The 26,308-nt window shown below is 35.8% G+C and overlaps 1 protein-coding gene across 2 annotated transcripts in view; it reads left to right on the forward strand.

The window, feature by feature from the left end:
• LOC105836910 (sodium- and chloride-dependent GABA transporter 1) overlaps positions 1-26,308 on the forward strand; it is a 365,264-nt gene that overhangs the window by 214,831 nt on the left and 124,125 nt on the right. The gene's annotated exons all lie outside the window — the stretch shown is intronic.

The raw sequence follows: 26,308 nt of genomic DNA on the forward strand, positions 1-26,308 counted from the left end.
ACAAAAGTTTTACAGTATAAATACCTCTATTTAATTATGTTATTTATTTAAAAATAAAATTTTTTTTTTCAAAAACAATTTTTTTTTAATTTTTTGGAAAAAATAAATATGATAGTTGAATAGAGGTATTCATGCCGTAAAACTTTTGTATGAAACATTTTTTAATATTTTGTTTAGTTTACGAGATATATCGAGAAAATGCAAAAATGTCTCAACTTTGAAGCGTGCTTTCACCCCTTCAAACCGTTTTTAAACCAAAATAAAACATTTCTAAATTAATATATTTATTCCCTCTACATTTATGCCAAGTTTCATTAAAATTAGAAAATCTTTCGTTTGGGCTTATAAACGGTTTGAAGGAGTGAAATTACCCTTTAAAGGTTGAGATATTTTTACCTTTTTTCGCTATATTTTGTAAACTAAACAAAATATAAAAAAATGTTTTATACAAAAGTTTTACAGCCTAAATACCTTCATTTAACTATGCTGTTCATTTTTCAAAAAAAATTTTTTTTTTAATTAAAATAAATTTTCAATAAAATTGACTTTTATGTATATAGCATTTATAAAATAATTATACTATCTTATACTACGTTCTATTTATATCATCTATGTGTATATTATGTATGTTATATATTATCTATGTTATAATACTATACATTTATATTATCTGCATCCCTATATGTATTAGTTTTCATCTAACAGTTGCGCAATATTAGAGTAGTCACGTTGCTTTCACACAGTTTATTCTCTCTATGTCACATATTTCACATTCAAGTTTTATATTCGTCATATCACGGTATATATCATATATGAAATGGAAATTACGTATTAAAGTTTGATATCTTTATTAATGATGCTACGCATCATTTTCACATCTGTATCAAGTCTAACGTGTGCTTGATCAGTATAACAGTATCACATCTAACGTGTGCTTGATTTTTCTGTTAGATTATTTAATTAAGCGAAGCATAATGTTACACGTAAATGTTGCGAATGTTCTTAATATGTTAATTATTTTATTTCAAATTATACATATTCCACCTATAAATGAAAGAGAAATACAATTACGTGATGTGATAGAGAATATTATAACAAATGATATTATAACAGTGAATGTGATTTATTATTTGATGTACACACTGATACTGCTTTAGAATTTTAAAATTATTGGGAAGTGGATTTACCTGACATAGAATATGTAACAAATGATGAAGAAGAATTTTTTTTTAATGATAATTGTGGTAGGGACTTCACCTTTCTGAAGCGACGTTGCACTCCTAAAAGAGAGTGTCGGCCTTTTATCACTTCTCCAATATTCGACGGCTTTCCTTTTATAGCTACTATTTAAAATTTTGTCTTCTGGTTCACAATTATATTCATTATCAAGTTCATAATCAACATTATCATTTTCTAAAAATTCTTCCACTTTATCTGTTACATATTCTATGTCAGGTAAATCCACTTCCAAATAATTTTGAAATTTTAAAGCAAAATGAGTGTGTACATCAAATGATAAGTCATTCACTGCATTTGTTATAATATCCTTTATCCCATCACGTAATTGTATTTCTCCTTTATTTATAGGCGTTGGTAGAATATGTGTAATTTGAAATAAAATAATTAACATATTAAGAACATTCGCAACATTTATGTGTAACATTATGCTTCGCTTAATTAAAAACAATCTAAAAAGAAAAATCAAGCACATGTTAGATGTGATACTGATGTACTGATCAAACACACGTTAGACTTGACACTGATGTGAAAATGACACGTAACACCATTAATAAAGATACCAAACTTTTATTAATACGTGATTTCATATATGATACATACCGTGACATAATGAATATAAAACTTGAATGTGAAATATGTGACGTAGAGAAAATGAACACTGTGTGAAAGCAACGTGACTACTACCCAGTGAGAAACGATAATGAATTCGACATCAATTTGACGTCGAATCGACATCGAAATGATGATTTCGACGTCGAATCGATGTCGATTTGATGATTTCGACGTCGAATCGATGTCGATTCGATGTACTATTTCTCACTGGGTAATATTGCGCAACTGTTAGATAAAAACTAATACATACAAGAATGCAGATAATATAAATGTATAGTATTATAATGTAGATAATATATAACATATATAATATACACATAGATGATATAAATAAAACGTATTATAAAATAGTATAATTATTTTATAAATGCTATATACATAAAAGTCAATTTTATTGAAAATTTATCATAATTAAAAAAAAAAAAACTTTTTCGAAAAATAAACAGCGTAGTTAAATGGAGGTATTTATGCTGTAAAACTTTTGTATAAAACATTTTTTTATATTTTGTTTAGTTTACGAGATATATCGAGAAAAGGTAAAAATATCTCAACCTTTGAAGGGTAGTTTCACTCCTTCAAACCGTTTATAAGACCAAACAGAAATTTTCTGATTTTAATGAAACTTGGCATAAATGTAGAAGGGGTAAATACATTAATTAAAAAATGTTTTATTTTGGTTCAAAAACGGCTTGAAGGGGTGAAAGCACGCTTCAAAGTTTAGACATTTTTGCATTTTCTCGATATATCTCGTAAACTAAACAAAATATTAAAAAATGTTTCATACAAAAGTTTTACGGCATGAATACCTCTATTCAACTATCATATTTATTTTTTCCAAAAAATTTAAAAAAAAATTGTTTTTGAAAAAAAAAATTTTATTTTTAAATAAATAACATAATTAAATAGAGGTATTTATACTGTAAAACTTTTGTATGAAACATTTTTTAATATTTTGTTTAGTTTACGAGATATATCGAGAAAAAGCAAAAACTCAAAATTTTAGAAAGGTGGTTTCAATCTTTTAAACTGTTTATAAGCACCAACTTTTAATTTTTAAATTCATGTATTAACCCCCTCTACATTTATGCCAAGTTTCATTAAAATCAGAATTTTCGGGTTCGCGAGGTTCCCTTGTCAGCGAAAAATCAACGCAGGAACAAAATTCAAAAAGCGTTTCAAAGCTTGAAATTTCTTCTTTCTAATTCTTTTTAGCGATTTTAGTTATCTTTCTTTTTACCAATGTGGCACAATGATAAACTTGATCCGTTAAAATGAAAATTTTTAATGCTGCGTTGGTATTGCATAAAAAAGTTATACAGAATTTTTGTTATTTGCATCTTGTAGTGGAATCTTTTTCCTTTATTTTGAGTGATTGTTCTGCTGTGTGATTTTATCGGCCGTTATTGAAAGTAACCGAGTTATTGAAAAACAAAAATGCTTATTTTGACTTTTATCGCTTGTTATCGCTTGTCGTGAACAAATGAACGTACAGCATTCAACAAAAAGCTGAAAGTTTGCACTTTCGAACGCTATTATATTAATTTTTTCATAGATTTACTTTTTCTAATAACATTCGTGTTTAAAGGTTATGTAAAAATCACATATTTTACGGTTTTCATTTAGGTCAATGTACTGTCGTGAAGAAAGATCCAATCACATCGCTAAAGCAAAGTTTTATAGTACGATAACTCCCCAGTAATAAACACAGTAATTATGCAGAATAGGGGCGATCTCACCGATTTCAATGGCCTTGATATATGTTGTTAGGGTCATTAGTTTAAACAACCCGTAGAAAAAAATTATGCAAAAATTACTACACAAAAAATTGCATATTTTTGTGCATAAATTTTTACAGTTTCTACAGATTTTTATACAAAGTTTTTGCCTTCAGAATTTTTTTGCAGAATATTTTGCAGAATTTTATGAATGTTTTCTGAAACGTTTTGCCTTCAGAAAAAATTACATAAAATTCTGCAAAATTTTCTACAGAAAAATTCTGAAAACGAAAACTTTGTACAAAAATCTGTAAAAACTATAGAAATTTATGCACAAAAATATGCAATTTTTTGTGCAGTAATTTTTCCATAATTTTTTCCTACGAGAACTTTTCCTTATACATATTACTGCCGCTCGGCCTTAATTTCCGAGTTATACACACCGTATTTTTGCACATTTTTACCTTTTATTTAGAGTACCCCGACGGGGTGAGAGAGAGGCCGAAGGCCCTCCTTGCATAGCTCGCGCGCGCGCGCGCGTGTGTGTGTGTGCGTGTGCGCGCGCGCGCGCGCGTGCGACCACCGCAAAGAAGTGTCGTATTTATCGTATTTATTAAACTTTTTTTTGTTAATAAATTTTTATGTATAACTCGGAAACTAAGGCCGATCGGCAGTAACATGTATAGGGAAAAGTTGTTCAGAATAATGACCCTGGCAACATATATCAAGGTCATTGAAATCGGTAAGGTCGCCCCTATTCTGCATAATTACCATAAACACTAACGTTCTTTGATCTATTACTGCTTGTAAACGTTCACATATGTTTATGTATCTCTCAATAATGTCTTGTAAAATTTCGTGCCAAATTTGCCTAAACGCTTCTCTCAAATAATCAATTTGAATTGCAAATTTTCAGCTTTCCATTGTTTTCTCTTGCGGAGCGCTGTACGTTATTTATTCACGAGTATCGAGCGATGAAAATCAAACTGATTTTCCATAATTTATCACTTTTTCTTAAAATCTCAATAACTTAATAAAAAAAAAATCGCACAGCTATGAACAACCATTCAAAATAAATAAAAAAGATCTCGCTACAAGATGTAAATAACAGGAATTTTCTATGATTTTTTTCACGCAAGATGCAGCGCAGCAAAGACGCATTAAAAATATTTATTTTAACGGATCAAACTTTATCATTACCAACGTGCCACGTTGGTTAAAAAAAAAGATAATTGAAATTGTCAAAAAGCGTTTAAAAGAAGTTTTAAGCTTTAAAACGCTTTTTGAATTCTGTTTCTGCGATGATCTTTCACTGAATTCCAGCAATTTGAAAATGATCTAAATTTTTGGTATATGAAAAGCGTTTCCTATTTTTTTTTAATAATATAATATCAAAATTCCAAAATTCAAAATGACGGGTCCAATATGGCACCAATTTTGAAAAATTAACATATTTTTACAAACTACACTCGGTATTTTAAGATTTTTTGGATCGCTAAATCCGAATATGATATTAAAATTCCAAAATTAGGATATCGAGTTTGTCAGTTATATTGGCTCCGCCATTTTTGATTTTGGAAAATTGATCCTAGATTTGTAATTACTTGCTCCGAAAACCTATAGTAACACCTATCAACATAATCTCATAAATTCAAAAAAAGTATGATTTTAAGAATTAAATTTAAAAACCTGTCCGCCATATTGCTCCAAAATTGTGTATTTTTATTAATAAATTTTTTAAAGATTTTCATTTTGTAATCGGTGATCCAAAAAATCTCAAAACATTCATTCCTGCTACAGTAAAAACATTTTCGATTCCTTATTTGCTATATTAAAAACACTATTTTGTTTCTCTTATTGTAAATTTCATGAGCTACGTTCAGATTTGTTATTAATGACCTTTACAACCCGTAAATATCAATTAAAATATTTTCGGTAAAATAACGTTTTTGAATTTTGCATTCAAAAATGTTTGCGACTCGTGTACGGAGATCGCTGGTTATTCTATAGATGTAAGCAGGATGAAAAGACGTGGAACAGGTAGGATAAATAATGCAAAATATATGTTATGGTCAAACCCCGTTGCGCGAGCGTTCCTAGGATTGACTGGTCAATGCGCGGAATAACCAAGAGTTTTAGTCAAAGCCCGAAATAGTTTTGTATTTTGGCCTTTGACTGATATGTTTTTAGTCTATCCTAGGAGTGGCTAACATGGCTGGTCAAAGCTAGAAACTGAAAAAATGACTTCGGACTTTGACTAGTCAATACTAGGTGTGGCTTAATTCAGACTTTAAAAAATAAAGCCAAGATTTTTTAATAATATTTTTAATGTTAACATAAAGTAGATTTTACTTAAAATAGACAAACCTTTGGTAAATATTTAGAACATAAAATATATTCTCTTTTAAGAACATAAAATATATTCTCAAAAATGCGCAAATTTCAAATGTTTATATGTATTTTTATGAGCATCTCGTTTAGCGTGGAAAGTCGCAAACCCATGTGGTGCAGTAAATGCTTTGCACACACACACACACACACACACACACACACACACACACACACACACACACACACACACACACACACACACACACACACACACACACACACACACATGGGGGGAGGGGGTGCAAGGAGGGCCTTCGGCCCTTTTCTCGCACCCACCCCGTCCAAGTCGTTAACCTATGTGGATTTTACTTTGTTTGCAATGTACATAACGGATATGCATAATTGCCTCTAACATTGCAATTGATATTTTGTTCCGCAACTTGTTCTTCATTATTAGGTGTGCAACTTTGCTTCCGCCGTTTTTTTTTTAATTCGAGGTTTTATTGTAAAAAACTGGTTATATATTTACGATTAAAAGTATTGTCCATCGCTTGTCATTACTTTCTCCCATCTTTCTGGCAGCATACGAATCCTGCGTCGAAAAAACTGGTCACCAATTGAAACGATGCACGAATCGATTCAATTTTTCATTTTTTTATAAGAACGGAAGTGTTGGTCAGCCAGGCCGTGTGTCATTGATCGAAACAAGTGATAGAGCAATATCCGGAGAAGACGGCGGGTAGGGTAGGACTTCCCATTTCAACGTTTCGAAGTATGTTTTGATAGGCTTTATGACATGGGATCGAGCATTGTCATGCTGGAAAATCACTTTATCGTGTCTATCGATGTATTGCGGTCGTTTGTCTTTCAGTGCTCGGCTCAAACGCATCAATTGCTTTCGATACCGATCGCCTGTGATTGTTTCAGTCGGTTTTAGTAGCTCATAACACACTTCGCTGAACTGGTTCCACCAAATACAGAGCATGACCTTGGAGCCGTGAATATTCGGTTTGACCGTCGACGTGGAAGTATGGGCGGAAAGGAGTAAGTCCCAGATGCGTACAGTAATAAACGGACACAGCAGGCTGAGTGAAACGGACACAGTAACAAACGGACACAGACCAAACGAACCCAGTAACAAACGGACACAGACCAAACGCGCACAGACCAAATGCGTACAGATCAAACGGACACAGTAATAAACGGACACAGTAACAAACGGACACAGTAACAAACGGACACAGACCAAACGAACCCAGTAACAAACGGACACAGACCAAATGCGCACAGATCCAATGCGCGCAGACCAAACGGACACAGTAACAAACGGACACAGTAACAAACGGACACAGTTACAAACGGACACAGACCAAATGCGCACAGATCCAATGCGCGCAGACAAAACGGACACAGTAACAAACGGACACAGTAATAAACGGACACAGTAACAAACGGTCAGTGCGAAACTGACACAGTTGCAAACCCATGTGGCGCAGAGAATGCTTTGCACACACACACACGGGGGGTGCAAGGGAGAGGGGCTTCGCCCCCCCTCCCGCACCCATCCCGTCGGTAGTGGTGCCCTGAGAAGTTGTAACCCATGTGGTAAGTTCGTGCGCATTTGGTCCGTGTGCATTTGGTCTGTGTCCGTTTCGCACTGTGTCCGTTTGTTACTGTGTCCGTTTCACTCAGCCTACTGTGTCCGTTTATTATCTTGCGCATCTGGGACGCTCCCGGCGGAAAGTCCTTATGATTTTCTGCGCTTAAAATTATTGTAATAAACCCATTTTTCGTTCCCAGTCACAATACGATGCAAAAATCCCTTCCGTTTTTGCCTTATAAACAGCTATTCACAAGCAAACAAACGCCATTCAACATCTCTCGGCTTCAACTCGTACGGCACCCAATTTCCATGATTCTAAATCATTCTCATGACTTTCAAACGTTTTGAAATAACTTGTTGAGTCATTCGCAATGGTCCTGCCAATTCTTCTTGCGTTTGACACGAGTCTTGATCAAGTAATGCCTCCAATTCTGCATCTTCGAATACCTTCTCTTTTCCACCGCCATGCCGGTCTTCGACGTCAAAATCACCGTTCTTGAAGCGTTGAAACTACTTTCGGCACATTCTTTCACTAATAGCGGCCTCACCATACGTATTTGAGAGCATTCGATGAGCCCCAGGCGCAGATTTCTTTATATTGAAGCAAAGTATTAAATCCTCCCGCAAATGACGAGAATTTGGCTTGTAAGTTGACATTTTCAATCAAGAATAACTTTATGATGCAGTCGACTAATATTTCGATGGAGTTATGTTTACAAATGCCTAAGCTTATTGTATGATGTCTACGATCTATTTATTTCAACCACCACTTACTGCTATAGCCATCTATTGGAAAACGGCTGAAGCAAAGTTGTACACCTAATAAATAATAGTTAATACACGAAGTAAAGTACACAAGATAAAGTCGTTTAACAATATCACTGTCACATCTACATGCACATCTGCTCTGCCACATAATAGCATTTCATCTATCCGTCTCATTATCAACATCATTGCACATAAAAACCTATACAAACGATATTCAGAATTAAATTAATTTTAATTCAAAGGTTACTTTCAATTTAAGTTATTTAGAGTATTAATCAACAGTAATTATAACTTTAAATGTAAAATACATTTTTAATTAAATCAATAACAATTTATTGTTAAAAACTTATATAAATCATGTAGTATTCGGATTAAAAAATACACATTTTTATTTGTATATTTTTATTTGTATATTTCTGAAACGTTAAATTAATTTTTATTTAAAATTATTTTTAATTAATGTTATTACATGAAAAAAATCTTACATCAAAAACAGTTTTATACGTTCGGAATTAAAGTAGAAAAATATGTATTAAATAATATTACATAATTATAGACAATTTTAGATATGTATTGACTCACTGAAGACTGCCAATGGTACTAGTGCCCAAGTTCACATTCCCAACCGTTCTCGAGATGCATGTTTAAAGATTTAATTAATTAATTAATCAATTAATTAATCTGTAGACTTCTGATAATACTACTGCTTATCCCAAGTTCACATCTTCAACCGTTCAAGAAATATGCAGATATCAAGGTTTAATTAATTAGTTAATTAATTAATTATAGATACGCATTGACACTTTGAAGTGTTCCGATGATACTAGTGCTTAACCCAAGTTCGCATCTCCAATTGTTCTCGAGATATGCATGTTTCAAGGTTTAATTTATTTATTTATTTATTTTAGATACCCATTGACTTTTTGAAGTGTTCCAATTATACTAGTGCTTATCCCAAGTTCGCATCTCCAACCGTTCTCGAGATATATATATTTAAAAATTAATTAATTAATTAATTTTAGACACGTTTGACTCTTTAAAGTCTTACAAGGTGTACTGGTGCTTATCCGAAGTACATATCTCCAATTGTTCTCGAGATATGCATGTTTTAATATTTAATTAATTAATAAATTAATTAAGCCAAAGACATTTGATAATACTAGTGATATCCCAAGTTCGTATCTCCACGTGTTTTTGAGATATACATGTTTCAAAGTTTAATTAATTAATTAATTAATTTTAGATAGGCATTGATCTCTAAAGTGTTCCAATGATATTGGTGCTTATCCCAAGTTTGCATCTCCAACCGTTCTCGAGATATGCATATTTTAATATTAATTATTTAATTAGTTAATTAATTTTAGATACGTATTAAATCTTTGAAATCTTTCAAAAGTATAGTGCTTATACCAAGTACGCATCTCCAACCATTCTCGAGATATCCATGTTTTAAAATTTAATAAATTAATTAAATTTTAATTAATTAATTAATCCGAAAACATCTGATAATAATACTAGTGCTTATCCTAAGTTCATATCTCCAACCGTTCTTGAAATATGCATGTTACAAGATATAATGAATTAGATAAGCATTGATCCCCTCTGAAGTGTTCCGATAATACTAGTGCTTATCCCAAATTTATATCTCCAACCTTCTCGAGTGAACCAAAGAACAGACAAACGCCAATTAATGTGAATAATATGAACTGGATATAGAACGATCAGAGAGGAACCTGAGAGCGGTCATCGCGTCGTAAGTGTTTTCATTCATCAGCGCCTCTATGTGCACAAAATATGCACATTGAACTATGTAGTCAAATATCTATGAATCGCGTAGGTAATGTGCATGACTTTTGGGTCTCTTCTATGCTATGTCCACGTTTATTTGGTTCTGTTTCATGCTATACCCGTAAATTTAACAATTATATCTCAGATAGCACAGGACGTTCTCAAGATCATTTTAAATATGTCCCGGGATGTCCTGGGATCTTATCAGGATATAATAGTTGTATTATTGTACATATTTTATATAAATATTTTATGTATAAATTTGACTTCTAAAGTAAGTTTAGAATGTTAGATTCTATAATAGTATTAATATAAATTAAAATTTTACTCATGTCTTGAAGACATCCTTGGGATGTCTTGAGGATATATGTATTCTAGCTGAAAACGTTATTCTTAAAATATTGTATAAAAAGTTTCATTAGCTACAAAATGTCTGAAAATAAACTTAAATATGATGACTGTATAAATACCAGACATTTTAGATAGCACAGAATGTTCTAAGAATATGATATCCTGAAAGTCCTCAGGACATCCTAAGACAGTCCTCGGGACATTCTAAAACAGTCCTCGGGACATTCAAAAACAGTCCTCAGGACATCCTAAAACTGTATTTAGGGACATCCTGGACGTATATTAATTTTTGAAAAAGACGGTTAAATTAATATAGCAAGTGAGAAATCTTTGAATATCGTACGTATTTCTAGAATGTATTGCAAAATCAAATGTTAAAAAATGTTGACTTCAAAGTCAGACTGAATGTCTACACTTATTGAAACAATGTGGCATATTAACAATACTAAAAAATTATAAAAAATAACATTAAATAATTTTTTTATTTTATACGAACGGAGCAAAAACAGTTTTTTTAATAAGTTATTCTATATGCTATTTCGCGCGCATATGGAAAAAGGATTTTAAAAAACTGTAAAACTTAATATTTATTTATAAAAATATAAGTTAACTATATATGTTTCATCCTTCTGACAACATCTGTAATGATCTATAATGATCTATAATATCTGTAATGATCTATAATAAATGCATAAACAAGAAGTACTCATGGATCATCGCGAAGGGTTATGATGCGTATGGTCTTCGAAGTCAAGCAACGTCGGCGATGGTTGACACTTGGATGGGTGACCGTTTTCTCGGGTACAGAGATTAAACATGCTACGACTGTCGCTTGGCTGAAACGTGTATAGTCTTAATTCTTCCTCTTACAAAATTATCGTAGAAATAATTTGAACTTTTAATTTTTTGTTAACGTTTTTTTCTATTCTCAAAAACTCTTGAAAATACTTAGAAATATTAAAAAATTTTCTAAATTAATTGGAATTTTTTATTTTTTAAATTTTTCTGAGAAACGTTTCAATTCTTATAAAAAATCAATACATTTATCAAAAATCTTAAAAAAAATCTAACAAAAGTGGTCATTGTTTGCTATTCCTGAGGATGTCCTGAGGAAATCCTATGGTATTCTTAGGACGTCCGGTGGACTGTCCTCAGGATGTCCTGAGGACTAAAAAGTGGCGTTCGTTTGCTATTCCTCAGGATGTCCTAAGGACGTTCCGGGATAAAATCAAAACGTCCTCAGGATATCCACGAAGTCCGTCCTGAACGTCCTGAGGACGCCCTAAGGACGTCCGTGTGCTATCTGGGATGCATTCATATTTTAAGTTTGTTTTATGCAAATGTGCATAATTGTGTTCTATAAATGTACAGTACCACATATACATGATATAAATTCAGTTAATTGATTTGACTATTGATGAAAAATTCACTCACCGATTGCTGTTGCTGCTCCTGTTGCTGATGCTGCTGCTGCTACTGCTACATTTCTTTTCCGCTTTTGATTCTAAAAATATGATAAATATTATTTCTAAACTTAAACACAAAAATAGGTAAAGAAATGTATTATTTGAAAAAATAGTATATTTGATACCGAGTAGCTCCATGGATGCCGTTTTCTGCTGACATCATCCTACTATTTCGAATTGAACTGCACATTAATAACGATCGCCCAATATTTTATTTCGCAATCCCGATAATACTGATAATATATCACACACGAATAAAATGTAAACCGCGCGCGAGAATTTTACTTGGCGCGACTGTTACATTTGAAAAAATACGTGAAAAGTAAGGCTCGTCTGATTGGCGGCGAATCAAAAAAGAAAATATGGCAGAAAAGAGGTGATACCTGACGTCACGAAACGAAACCCGAAAAAAGCGCCAAAAATCATTTGAATACGCACATCAAGGCACACTGAACAGAAGTAAAGCAATTCGCTCCCAGAGTTTTGTATCTCTGTATGATTGCGCGACAACTAGTAAAGTTTCATTATTGGCACGATCGACATTCTGCCGAACGGATTACGTACCCTCCTCGAGCGAATACGCGCACACAAAAACTTTGCCCGAAAATCAACATGGCACGAAAGTGGCGTCACGTCACGTAACTTCGTGGAAACGCAAGCTGAGGAAAGCGGTGAGAAAACCGTTTGAATGAAAATTACGCGCGAGATACAATGAACGGAGACAAATTTGTTTCGAGAATTTTGTATTTTGTATGCTCGTACGACGACTAGTAGCACTTCACTTAATTGGCACTCGCAATATTCTACCGAACGTATCCTCTTCGAGCAAACACTTTGCTCGAATGTGCACGCGAACACTTTACTCGAAACCAAAGGCAAACGTATGATGCCGCACTTTACACATGAATACGACCTCTGTTACGTACAATCTCACATGGTTTGCGTGTCGTCTGCTAGCGTGACGGCACTCTCTGCGCATTCAAATGATTCTTGGCGCTTTTTTCGGGTTTCGTTTGGTGACGTCACGTATCATATCACTTTTCTGCCATATTTTCTTTTTTGATTCGCCGCCAATCAGATGAACAGTACTTTTCATGTATTTTTTCAAATGTAACGGTCGCGCCAAGTAAAATTCTCGCGCGCGGTTTACGTTTTATTCGTGTGTGATATGTTATCCGTAATATCGGGATTGCCGAATAAAGTATCAGGCGATCGTTATTAATGTGCGGTTCGATTCGAAATAGCAGATGTCAGCAGAAAGCGGCATCCATGGAGCAATTCGGTATTAAATATACTATTTTTTCAAGTGATACATTTCTTTACCTGTTTTGTGTTTGAGTTTAGAAATAATATTTATCATATTTTTAGAATCAAAACCGGAAAAGGAATGTAGCAGTAGCAGCAACAGCATCAGCAGCAGGAGCAGCGACAGCAATCGGTGAGTGAATTTTTATCAAATCAATTAATTGAATTTATATCATGTATATGTGGTATTGCACATTTATAGAACACGATTATGCACATTTGCATAAAACAGATTTAAAATATGAATGCATATAATTGTAAAAATTACGGATATAGCATGAAACAGAACCAAATAAACGTAGACATAGCATAGAAGACGCCCAAAAAGTCATGCACATTACTTGCAGAATTCATAGATATTTGACTACATAGTTCAATGTGCATATTTTGTGCACATAGAGGCGCTGATGGATGAAAACACCTACGACGCGATGACCGCTCTCAGGTTCCTCTCTGGGACGACGTATCTTAAGTGAAAATTTCAGATTTTTTTGCAGTACCTCCACTCGTAGGACACATAGCAAACAAATGACAAAAGTTTTTTTATACAAATTAAATTCAAACTTTCGATTGAGCTTAGTTAGAATTCAATCGGTTCGGCCGTTATTGAGATCTGATAATTTTAAGTACTCTTAAGTCGCGTACTCGCGTAAATATGCACGGTCTGTCTCGCGCTGCGCTTTCACTTGGCGCGAAACACTACCGAGTCTCTTGATCCTAAAAAATGCGATCCAATAAATTCAAAATATTTTTTGGATTCTTATGAGCATTATGAGGTTCTAATTGCCCATACAGCACATGTAGATGCTAAGAATGTTCAAAAGATATTGCAGCAGTACATTGCGTAAATTCTGAGAACATTCGAGATACGTACTGAGAATATACTAAGAACATTCCTATTTCCGCTTTTTTCTGCTTCGTAGAATATACTGAGAATATTTTGCAGTAAATACCAAGAATATCAATGATAGTATCAATGATAAAATATGCACGGTATATTATGTTAACTGGGCATTGCGTGACGACGACGATAACAATGACAATACGCGTAGAAATTTCGCCTTGCATACGGCTAGGTTCTGGACAGTTTTTCTAGATTCTGTCTAGTATCTATCTAGAAAAAATGGCTAGTACCAAGCTGTATATGTAACCTTCTGAATCTTAGCCCCCAAACATATAATCTATCCAGAAAGTAGCTATAATATTCTCGCTCTTTCTTGGCCACTGCATAAGACCACGGATCAAGGGTTAAAATTTTGTTTTTATATTTTCTCAATTCTCGGAAGCTCTCTTCAAGTTGCGGAGGCCCAAGGGACTTTCTTTGAATGACAAAAATGATACTACACTTTGCTGTTAGATAAACCTATTGAGCTCACTATACATATCAAGAAATAATTTGTTGCTGTGGGTGGTTTTCTTTTATGAGCCTTTTGGTGTAAATTTTCTCACGAGAAGGAAAAGTGCCGTGCTCTCGCCAGTAGCGATCTCGTGAACTCGCGGCTGCTGCGGAATAATGATATATATATATATATATATATATATATATATATATGTTCGAAAATAAAGTTATTGAAATACATATTACGGTTTGGCGCGAGTGTGTGTGAGTGTGCCCGAGTATTCCTACGGTGACTCGATGCAACAATATACAATATATATATATGTATTTCAATAACTTTATTTTCGAACAAGCCCAAACTGGGTAAGCGCGTGACACGTTCTCCCCGGCAGGAATCCGACGCTAAACTAACAATTGGATAATGTTTATAAACATCTTCCCGGCAACCGGCCGATCGAAAATATTGATCGGTTTCTCAGCTGACTGGCGCTTCAGGGATATATCGGGCAACATGCGGTGCGTAACAATATACATACGTTGTTGCGTTCGCCCGGCAAGTCTGCCTCGCTCAATCACTCGCGCACTTCCGCACCAAATAACAAAGACACTCTTTCTGGTGAAACTCTTTAATGTGGCTTGTAAATACAAATTATCGTACACGAACAGGGAACAGAGCACGTCCGTACGGTTTGACAGCTTCCGATCAAATCTGATGAGCACGCCCGCGTAAACAACACGGTTGCTAAGAAGGCCGTCGCGCAGCTGAAAGTCGAAATGCACCGAGCGTTCAGCGCGATCGTAACACTACCTTCCTCCTCTTCCAGATTGTCGTCCCGACAATCCTGGAGGGCAGTTTTCAAGCGGTCACACGTTTCTCAGCAGGCATCAGGATTCCGGAGTGATTCCTTGCCCTACTCTGAGCTGCGGTTTCAGGTTACCGGGCTACACTTCCATTCCTGTTCTTCTGCATTTCCGGGATCTTCATTCCTTTCCCTTGAGTCCCCTTTCCGGAGGCAGCCAACCACGTTCTCCCCCTCAGCTTAAGGAAAATTCCTCAGGAACTCTGCTTCCAAAGACTGTGTGAACCTCTTTGCTGACCGCTGTTGCTCTCCGTATCCGCTGCCGACGTCGCTCCTCTTCGAACCAGACCGGAGATAATTTCCTGTGGACCCTTCTCGCCTTACGAGAGCATCCTTGTCCCCGTCTGGGCATTTGCCCAAAGTCTCACGGGAAACCACGGTCGAAAACCGTGGGCGAGACGGTCTTCTTAGATTCCTTTCTTTTTAGAAAGACTTCAATATCGATGTCTTCAAAACAACTCAAAGAAAAACCTTTCCGGAATACCCTCTCCAGGATCGAAGACCTCCCTTCTAAAAGAGAAAAACAAAATTTTCGCAATAAATTGTTAAAATTAAAAATTCAAGTCCCCCCCCCCCCAAAAAAGTAATTCTTTTCCAAAACAAGCCTCCGGACTCCGATCCGTCCCAACTTTATTAAAAATCCCTTCTCAAAAAAAGAGCCAACCTACCCGTATGAACCACCTTTTTTTTATGCCTCGATGTCTTCTGAATACAATAAACAAGATCACTTAACTTTTTAACCACCAAAAAGAGACCTTCCCAATCGCCCTGCAACTTTGGAGCTTTACCCTTAACCCTCCGAGGGTTGTAGAACCAAACTCTTTCTCCCTCCTAAAAAAGAATCTTCCTAGCTTTTCGATCATAATAGGCTTTCATTTGAGAAGATTTTAAATTCATCTTTTCCCTAACACAAGAATGGATTTCTTCCAACTTTCCTTGAAGATTTTCCACAAAATTTCCTCCCGAAGACGACTCCACTTCTTGAAATTTCGAAGAACCTCCTTGTAACAGATCCAAGGGTAATATAAGATCACGTGCGAAATAAAGCTCTGCAGGAGTCATTCCGGTAGACTCATGTTTCGATGATCTATAAGCCAAAAGAAACATGGGAACCCAACGATCCCAATCTCTCTGGTTTTCAGAAACAAATTTCGCCAAATAATTCGTTATTGTCTGATGCTAACGTTCGACCTGCCCATCAAACTAAAGATGGAGTGGCGTAGTTCTTGTTTTTCTTATTCCGAAAAGTCTCATCGATTCTGAGAAAAGCTTGGATTCAAAATTTTCCCCTTGATCCGTATGAACTTTCACAGGCACTCCGTGCTTGGAAACAAACTGGTTAACAAAAATCAGTCACTGTCTTCGCCTTAAAATTTTCAGAGGGAAAGCTTTCACCAATTTTGTGAAGCAATCAACGATGACGAGCAAAACTCTATTCCCAATCCTAGTCGCCGGAAGAAGACCAAGAATATCCATCTAAACCCTCTCCAAGGGGACTCCAACATTATAAATCTGAAGAGGAGATTTCCCTTTACCCAAGGGACTCTTTTTAGAAATACAGATCTTGCAAGTTCTGCACCATTCCTCAAAGTCCTGTTTGCAGATAGCCCAGAAAAAATGCTTGTGAATCTTTTCCAAAGTCTTCCTGCAAAATTTCCTTAACTCGTTTATGAGGAACAATAAGCTAAAGAAAGTTGGATTTAAGATTTAGAGCTTCCCATTTCCTATAGAGTATAGAGGATCCCGTCTTTTAAAACCAAGACATCCTAGTACGACCAGTAAATCTGAGAAGAAACATCTCTCGAAGTAAACTCTGTGCGAGGCGGGCGAACACCTTCTTCCTTGCCTCGAAAAAAAATCGAAATGCTTGGATCTTGTCTCTGATATTTACGCCAGTCCTCTAAATTTTCCCCTTCAAAAACGATGCGAGCAACTGCCTTACTGTAAACTTCAGCATCTCAGTGCTCAACTTTAGCACAATACTCACAACCATGCGTTTGACATAACCGTCTGGACAATCCGTCCGCGTTTCCGTGACACTGTCCTTTCCGATGAACAATATCAAATTCGTACTGCTGGAGCCTTTCTAGCCAGCGAGCCAATTGTCCTTCCAAATCTCTAAAGAACAAAAGCCATCGTAACGAAACATGATCCGTACGGATCAAACATTTACGTCCCAAGAGATAATGATGAAAACATTTAATTGAATCCACTATTGCTAAAAGTTCACGGCGAGTTACACAATAGTTGCGCTCGGCTTTACTTAAAACACGACTAAAATATGCAATGACTTTCTCCTTCCCTTCTTGATTTTGAGATAAAACCGCGCCTATTCCAATATTGGAAGCATTGGTAGATATGATAATTCACTCTCTCCAAGATAAATTCACTCTCTCTTTTCGGGAAAAAAAGTATCGGGAAAGAAGTCAGCATAAATTTCAATTCCTCAAAAGCTTCCTGGCATTTACCTTCCCACACGAATTTAGTTTGATTCTTCGTTAACACAAAAAAGGTTTAGCTATGGAAGAAAAATCTTTCACTTTACGGTAATACGAAGCAAATCCAAGAAAACTACGTAATTGTTTCTTTGTGTGGGAAACGGGCCATTCTTTAACGGCAGCCACTTTTTCAGGATCCACAGAAATTTCCTCCGCTGAAATTACATGCTCCAGATATTTTACATTTTTTGAAAAAAGAACACATTTTTTTTTATTCAATTTTAAATTTACTTTTCGTAATCGTAAAAATATTTGTTTAAGATTTTCCATCATCTCAGCAAAACTTTTTCTATAAATTATTACGTCGTCTAAATAAACCAAACAAATTTTAGAAATTAAATCTCGCAAAACCTCCTCCATGAGGCGTTCAAACGTAGCAGGGGCATTACATAAAGGGCATCATTGTAAATTGCCAAAGCTCCTTGCCGATAGAGAAAGCCGTTTTCATTTTGTCCTCCAAACGAATTTTAAGTTGCCAATAACCGCTCTTAAGATCTAACGCAGAAAATCAAGAATTACCTGAGAGTTGATCCAAAATATCGTCAATTCTGGGGAGGGGATATAAATCTTTCATAGTTACCGCATTGAGCTTCCGAAAATCCACACAAAATCTAATTGAGCCATCCTTCTTTTTTTTACTAAAACCGCTGGAGGAACCCATGGGCTTTGCGATTCCTCTATTACTCCATGAGACCGCATTTCCTCAATAATTTTATCCACCTCTCCCCTCATTTGAATTGGAATCCGGCGGGGTACCTGTTTAATGGGAGAAGAGTCTTGCACATTTATGACATGTTCGACAACATTACAATTTTCCGCAACAACATTATCAGAAAATACATCTTCAAATTCTCTCAGAAAATTAGCAAAGATTCCTTTTTCTAAATAATTCAAATTCTGAGAATTTTCTTCAAAGAGTTCTTTCAAGGAAATCGGGACTTTTTCGCAAAAAACTTCAATTCGAGTCGTTTCTTCAATTAACTCAAGAGCACCAAAAACATTTTTAAAAGTTTGTTCCAAATTAACAATTTTTAAGAAATCTACTCCGAGAAGACAATCATCATTTATTTCCGCAACGAACAACATATTTTTCTATTTCCACTCTTATTTCGACTTGAAATTCAACCGGGACTTTCTCCCCAGTGGGATATCTAACACTTGTAAGATTTAAATGTTCCAACAGAATCTTTCTCTTTTTCTTCGAAACGAATTTACCATTTATAATTGTAATATCAGAGCCCGTATCGACCTTGAAAGAACACTCTTTTCCATCCGCTCTACCTTTAAACAAAAAATAATCATAATTTCTTTTAATTCTTAACTTTTATATTAAAAGATCGCTCAACATTCGGAGAATAATTTTTACTAGCCGAACTCTCCCCGAAAAGTTCGAATAAGCCGTGTTTCCCTTTTCGCTAGGGCAATCGGAGCGGAAATGCCCAATTTTCCCGCAAGTCCAACATTCCCTGCGGTTAGCGCTAAACTTGCTGCCACGCGAATTCCTTTTTGAAACTTTCCCATCCCTTCCGTTTTCTTTTTCTTTATCCACATTCGTCTCTTCCTCTCCGCGCATACCCTCCTTTCCTCTCTTCCAAAAATTCTTATTAAAATTCCCTCTCTTTTGCTCGAAACTCTTCCCTTGAATAATTTTTAACGTTTTCGCTCTTTCTACAGTTAAATTTAATAATGTCACATTTTCAAGTTGGAGAGTCCGTTTAATAAACCCGTCGGTAATCGCAGAAATAAGTTGCGCACAGGCGATTTCATCAAGAACTGCGTACGGGCATTCGGAGTAAGCGAAGCGCGAGAGTCTTTCAAAATCCAAACCAAGCGCGGCCAAATCCTCTCCAAATTTCTGTCTTCGGTTTGTAAATTGCGTATAAAAATTCTGAGACAAGTGCCCCTCTCCGAAATGTAACTTAAGCTTCAATTTTAATTTAGCGAATTCAAGATTATCTATATTCTGCACTGTCTCGAGCACGGAACGCGCTTTTCCCCGCAGGCATGATGCAAGCGCGATAGTTTTAATGAAGTCGCGCCACCGATTTGCAGACGCGATCAAATTGAATTGCGCAAAGAATTCTTGTAACGGGGTCGACCCATCGTACGTATCGGGCTTTAATTTAAAACCGCACTCCGCGCGCACGCTCTCCTCCTCCGCGAGACGCGAGCCCGAATCCCCGCACGCTCTAACAACAGATTGACTTATCTGGTTTCTTTGGAGACGTATGAGCTCATCCTCGTGTTGCTGCATCTATGCTCTGAGCTCCGCCTTCCTCCGAGCTTACTCGTCACGCTCCTGGCGTAACTGCCGGATCTCGAGGAGAATGGTCTGTAGCGTAGCGGCTTCCACTTCAATCTTAGTCCAGCCTGCGTTTTCTTAATAGCTACTAAATCGTTCTCACAATACGGTTTCGCTTTTTTACGATGCTTATTAAAGTTTTGTTTATTTTCTTTTTGCATGCGCGTATTTATACGTTCTCGCGTTTGTTCTCGCAACTCATCTCGATTCACACTAAACATTGCTTCGATTTCTTCCTCGAACAATTCTCGCAATTGAGAATTATCTCTTAACCACATGTGCGTACCAAACATCAATTGAAAAGGTGTTTTACCCGTGCTTCGACTCGGTACAGCGTTCAAATATTGCTGCGTTTGATTTAAATATTTGTGCCATTCGTCTGTTCTCGGAGCGGCCAACTTTGTCAACACAGGTATCAATGTTCGATTTATTCATTCTACTTGCCCGTTCGCTCGAGGAACGCGGTCATAATTAATACGTACTAAATAATTTCCTTTTTGCAATATTCTTATACTCGTTCGACGTAAAGGCAGTTCCTCGATCCGAAATAATTCTCCTCGGGTTTGCAAAGTTTACAGCTAATTTATTTAATTTATCTATTAATTCCGATGTGCCGGTTGATCGTATTCCGAAAAGTCATACGAATTTCGAAAATGTATCCACGATAACAAAAATATGGTGATAATTTTTTTTCATCGAGGGAAGCGGTCCTAGGTGGTCGATATGATAAGTTTCGAGAGGTATGTGACCCTTAGATATAGGATTTAGGTACCCGTCTAATTTTCTTGTTTTCTGTTCGCTAGAATACAATTCACGCAATTCCGAATTATGGTCTCGACTACGTTACGCATATTAGAGAACCAGTAATTTTGCTTAATTAACGCTTCGGTTTTTTCAGTCGCAAAGTGACCATTTTCATGCGTTTGACGCGCTACTTGCGCCTGTAAACATTTCGAGACAATTAATTGTAATTCGCCTTTATTTTATTTATACAATAATTCCTCTCGCACTACATAGGCGTTGCTTTCTCCTTTCTCAGCTAACGAATAAATATCTCGCAAACATACGTCCTTTTTTTGAGCTTTCCAAATTCTCGCAACTATACTTTCTTCCAATTTGCTTAACAACATGCTAGATAGTAACTGGTTTCGGCTCAAAGTATCTACGTAATTCATATTTTTATCCGGTCGATAAACAATAGAGTAATCGAATTCTTCCAACAGCAAGGCCCATCTAGCAACGCGAACGCACAGGTCTTTTTTATTCATAGTTAGCGCGAATGCTTGGCAATCGGTCACAATTTTAAAAGTAATTCTTAACAGATAAACTCAAAATTTTCGCAACGCCTTTATTATCGCTAAAGTTTCTAATTCGTAGCTAGTATACTTCGCCTCGGCATCCGTAGTCTTTCCACTAGCGTAATAAATCGGGTGCAAAGCACCATCGTCATCGCATTTCTGAAACAATATAAAACCGAAACCGTACATTGATGCATCAATGTGTAATTCAGTTTCCGCTTTTTGTTTATATAATCTTAACACCGGTTTTTCGCTCAATACGATTTTCAATTTATCAAAGATTTTTTTTTCTTTTACACCGAACTAAAATTTCGCATTCATTTTTAATAAATTATTCAATGGTCTGGCGATTAGCGCATAATTTTTAATAAATTTACGGAAATATCCGGTTAATCCTGAAAAAACTCTGTAACTGTTTTATCGTTCTAGGTTGCGGGAGTCTCATTACGGCTTCCGTTTTATATTCGATCGGGCGCGTCGAACCGTTTTCAATAATCATACCTAAAAATTCGACTCTAGTTTGTAAAAATTTACATTTTCTCCAATTGGTATTCAGACCGAATCCCTCAGCAACTCCCAAAACTTTTTTAAGGCCCGATAGCGCGGTTTCAAAATCCGTCGCTGGGATAATCAGGTCGTCCACGTAAGTCAAAACCATGCCGTTTTTAATCAGTCCCCAAAAGATCTGGTTAATGAATCTCTGGAATACTGCTGGAGAATTGCATAAACCGAAAGGCGCGTAGAGGAATTCGTATTGCCCGTCCGAAACCACGAAGGAGATGTATTTTCTACCCTCCTTTTCTATCAGTACGTGAAAAAATCCGTTTTTTAAGTCGATCATACTAAATACCGTTGCCCCTTGTAATGCATCTAATTGATCGTCAATTAATGGAAGCGGGTAACGATCCTTGAGTATTTTTTTATCAATTGTCGATAATCGACGCACAACCTCGTTTCTCCCGTCTTTTTCTATATTAGGACCACCGGACTCGCATATTCTGAAAGTGAGGGTTGAATAATACCCGCGTTCAACCATTCGCTCACATGCGCGCTTACTTTTTCTTTCTCCGACGGAGACAAACGCCTAGGCCTTTGATAAACTGGTTTATTGTCACAAAATATTTTCGTTCCGGCTTCGCGCTATTACTCATATTCTTAACTTCGCTAATTTTACCTTTTCTTTTTTCGCAATTCGCCGCAATGTGATCAAATTCTCTGCACTCGAAGCATCGTGTACCTTTCGCTTTAGATGGGCAGTCCGTCGCACGATGTCCCTGCGTCCCGCAATTATGGCATCGCATTCCAGTCTTCGTTGCCCCTGAGTCTTCTTTCTCGGTACATCCCTGGGCACGCCGCTCTTTCGCGCCGCTTCGTGCTCCCGGCTTCTCTCTCCCGCGCAGCGATACCCCTTCGAACGCCTCAAGCAGCGCCTTTTTCGTCCGCTGCACTCGTGCCTGGTCCCGCAGAATCGAATCCGGAATCCCATCGATAATATATTCGGTCATTTCATCTTCTTCGATTTTGAGTCGATTTCCTAAAATCACCTTCTGATGTAGATATTCATTGAAAGTTTCATCCTTACGCCAGATACGCTGCTCAAACTGCTTCCTTATATGTACCTTTCCCTCGTGAAAGAACATATTCTTCAACTCGCGTAACAGTTCGTCGACAGCGATCTCGGTGTACGGTGTTGGGTTGGAATGAAACTACTCCTGCGCTTTGCCCTTTAGACGTGCTCCAATTAGAATCCTTGTTAAATCGTCTGTCAAATCTCTCTCGAAAAGTCTGGCTATCAATTCGATTTTCAGGCCATTAGTCGGTAGGCCCTTCTCCCGCAGTATCGCCTTGATTTGGTTTACGGTAAAGTTACTTGCGTCTCACTCAATGCTCGTCATTCTCTCTCCTCAGCCAATCTTCACACAAACGCAAAAAAAATCGGCACTCATAAAAATTGTTAACTTCGCGTCGCGTCCACTCACTACCTTTCGTAACGTTAACTGATTTCAATCGCCGACAAGCCCCGAAAATTGTAGGAAAATAAGAAGGGCAGATATAGTATGGTAGAGAAAAGGTAACTGTTGTGAGAGAATACGATAATATATATTTTAAGTATAAGTACAAGGGAGAGTTCGGCGATGTGTCTCGTCTTTGTGTCGGACGAGAACTGCTTCGCTACTCGCAGTCTTCCGCGTTTTCCCCCGTCGCTCCGCATTTTTGAACATTTACTTTTCGGTTCGATCACCCTTATAATCTCGTCAAGGTTTACATGCGTAAATAAGGTGATCGCTATTTCTCTTAATTTAGCTGTTTTGAAAGTCGACAAACATATGTCACTGGCTCGAATGAATATATCGGGTGACAAAGTATTTTTTCGAAAGTAATGTTGCTCGCACCTTAATATATATACAGTATTAAAAGAGTCCCGATCCTACAATATATATATATAGGGTGACTGATATTTTTTTATGGGATGTTTATGAGCAGGTAGAGAGCATTAAACTGAACAGAAAAGTCCTTTACCGTTTTTCCATTTTTGCAATAGTTAACAAGTTAGTAACTTGTAAAATTTTCTGTATTAGCTCGGCCTACCGGCAAATGCAAGCGCGCCGAACGCCCGGCCGCGGCGGCCGCCCCTCCCCAACGCTTGAACCTTGAGATTGCTAGGTGCGCGGGGGGAATTGTTACAACAAGCGACAATGGCTACGCACAAGCGACGCGTAACGCTAAATTCTCCCTTCGAGTTATGAGAGTTCCTCACCTTTTTTAATAAAAATAAAATTTTTTAACGACAAAAAGTATATGTGTACGTGAACATACACGTGTACAAAAAATATCAGTTCTAATGCTTAAAGAAGTAATTACTAAATTTATTTTTTTAATAAATAACGATTATTTTTAATAAAAAATATTTTTTTGATGATAGTCTTAAACGTCGTAAACTGTCATTACAAATTTTAAAAGAAGCTGTTATCATATACTCGAAACAAAATTTATGCTTCTTCAAAAAACATTAGAAAATTTTATCGATTAAAATGGAAATGACAACCAAATAAAATGTTTGTTTCAACTTTATATTCTTAATGAAAAATTAAATAACTAGGATATTTATATTTTTAATAAAATTAATCCTTGTGATAGACTTATAATACACGGAAAAAACTTTATAGTAAAAATTACTACGTTAAGTAGTAAACGCGGGCCAAGGAGGAATTATGCAAATTTTTATTATGTTTTTCATCAAATTACAACAATATTTACACTACTTATATGATATAATTCTCGGAAATTTCTTTTAACAGTTCGTGGTTACTATCATAAATAATAAATCATACATTATTTTACTATAAAATTTTCTCCGTGTAAATTTACGAATATATGAATTTATAAAATGTTTGAAAATTTATAAATTATAAACAATATTTATTTAATTTAAGAAGATTTTAGTATGTAATGTGTGTGTGTGTGTGGAGGGGAGGGGGTGTACATACATACGCGAGCTAAAGAATAATCACTTTGTGACACGAAATAGGATAGCACGCTTTCTTAAAAGAACGAAATTTATTCAAAACACTCTGATACACAAGCTTGACAGTTCGAGAACCGACATAAACAACAATGCAACAACGCTCTTTCCCATAGCAACCAGCTGACTCGCGCGGCCGAGCGACGCGTGCAGTACGCGTGCAACAATAGATTAGGCGCGATGCGTCTTCTACTATAATTATGCTTAGAGATTAACGTTCAACATCATTGTCAATACAACTCTAAGTTTTCTTTCATGACGATAGAAGACTTAGAGTTTCTTCTATCTTTAATTGCATTATTAATTACGATAGATTTTCAGTGATTTATTTATGTAAAATAGAAACACAAGAATCTAATTGATTTCGATTTTATAATCCAAATCTAAATAAAAAAAAAACAAATTTAAAGAAATGATATCATTTTCTATCGTTCTCGCATTTTCTGTTAAAAAAGTTTGTTCCATTGTTGCATCATTTTGATTAAATATGAAGAAATATTTATGAATATATCGTCTAAGAGAAAAAAGATAACGATGAGAGAACTCGATGTGGCAAATATTATAATAGACGAATAAAAATAAACTATCAATTTGAGAATCAATCGTGAATTTACGATAATGATTTTATGAATGAATTTACGAATTTTTATCAATGTTTTCATCAAGATTTAACAGTACGATAAAATTCGATAAGAAACAAAGTTAGAATTGTATGATACTGTAAATAAGATATTTAAGGGGTTAAACCACTCTAGAATTTTCAAAAAATGGAAAAAACTGTTTTTTGCTTAAAAGGTGCCAAGGGGTCTTAGAAATAAGATACAACATTATTTATAAGGGGAGGAATTTTTTAAGTGTCTGTATTTTGATCCCGACCAAAGTCACCTGCTGTGCGCTCGGAGCAGGTATAAGACTCGGCGCCACGCGCTACAATTTTTATTATTTGAACTATTGGAGAAAAGAAGAAAAGAAGAAGAAAAGAAGAAGAAAAGAAGAAGAACAGAAGAATGTCAATTTGAAAGGCCAATTACGGGGCAGGCATCGCAGATTGAAAGTATATCAAAAAGTTCCATGATTTTCTCATAAGTAAAACTTTAAACGCGTTTTTCTCAGAACTACTTTTTTCGAGCCGGCCGGAAACATAACTCGCTCAATTCTTTACCGATTTGCTTGAAATTTTTACTATACATTCTAAACAACATTATCTAGAGAAAGACGTACGGATTTTTTATGATGCATATTTTTTTAGTTATAAACAATTTAGTGCCTATTTTTTTAGGTGAAAATTCGACTTTTATTTCAAATGTCCA

Source organism: Monomorium pharaonis, chromosome 4 (genome assembly GCF_013373865.1).
Source record: "Monomorium pharaonis isolate MP-MQ-018 chromosome 4, ASM1337386v2, whole genome shotgun sequence".
Classification (NCBI taxonomy): Eukaryota; Metazoa; Arthropoda; class Insecta; order Hymenoptera; family Formicidae; genus Monomorium; species Monomorium pharaonis.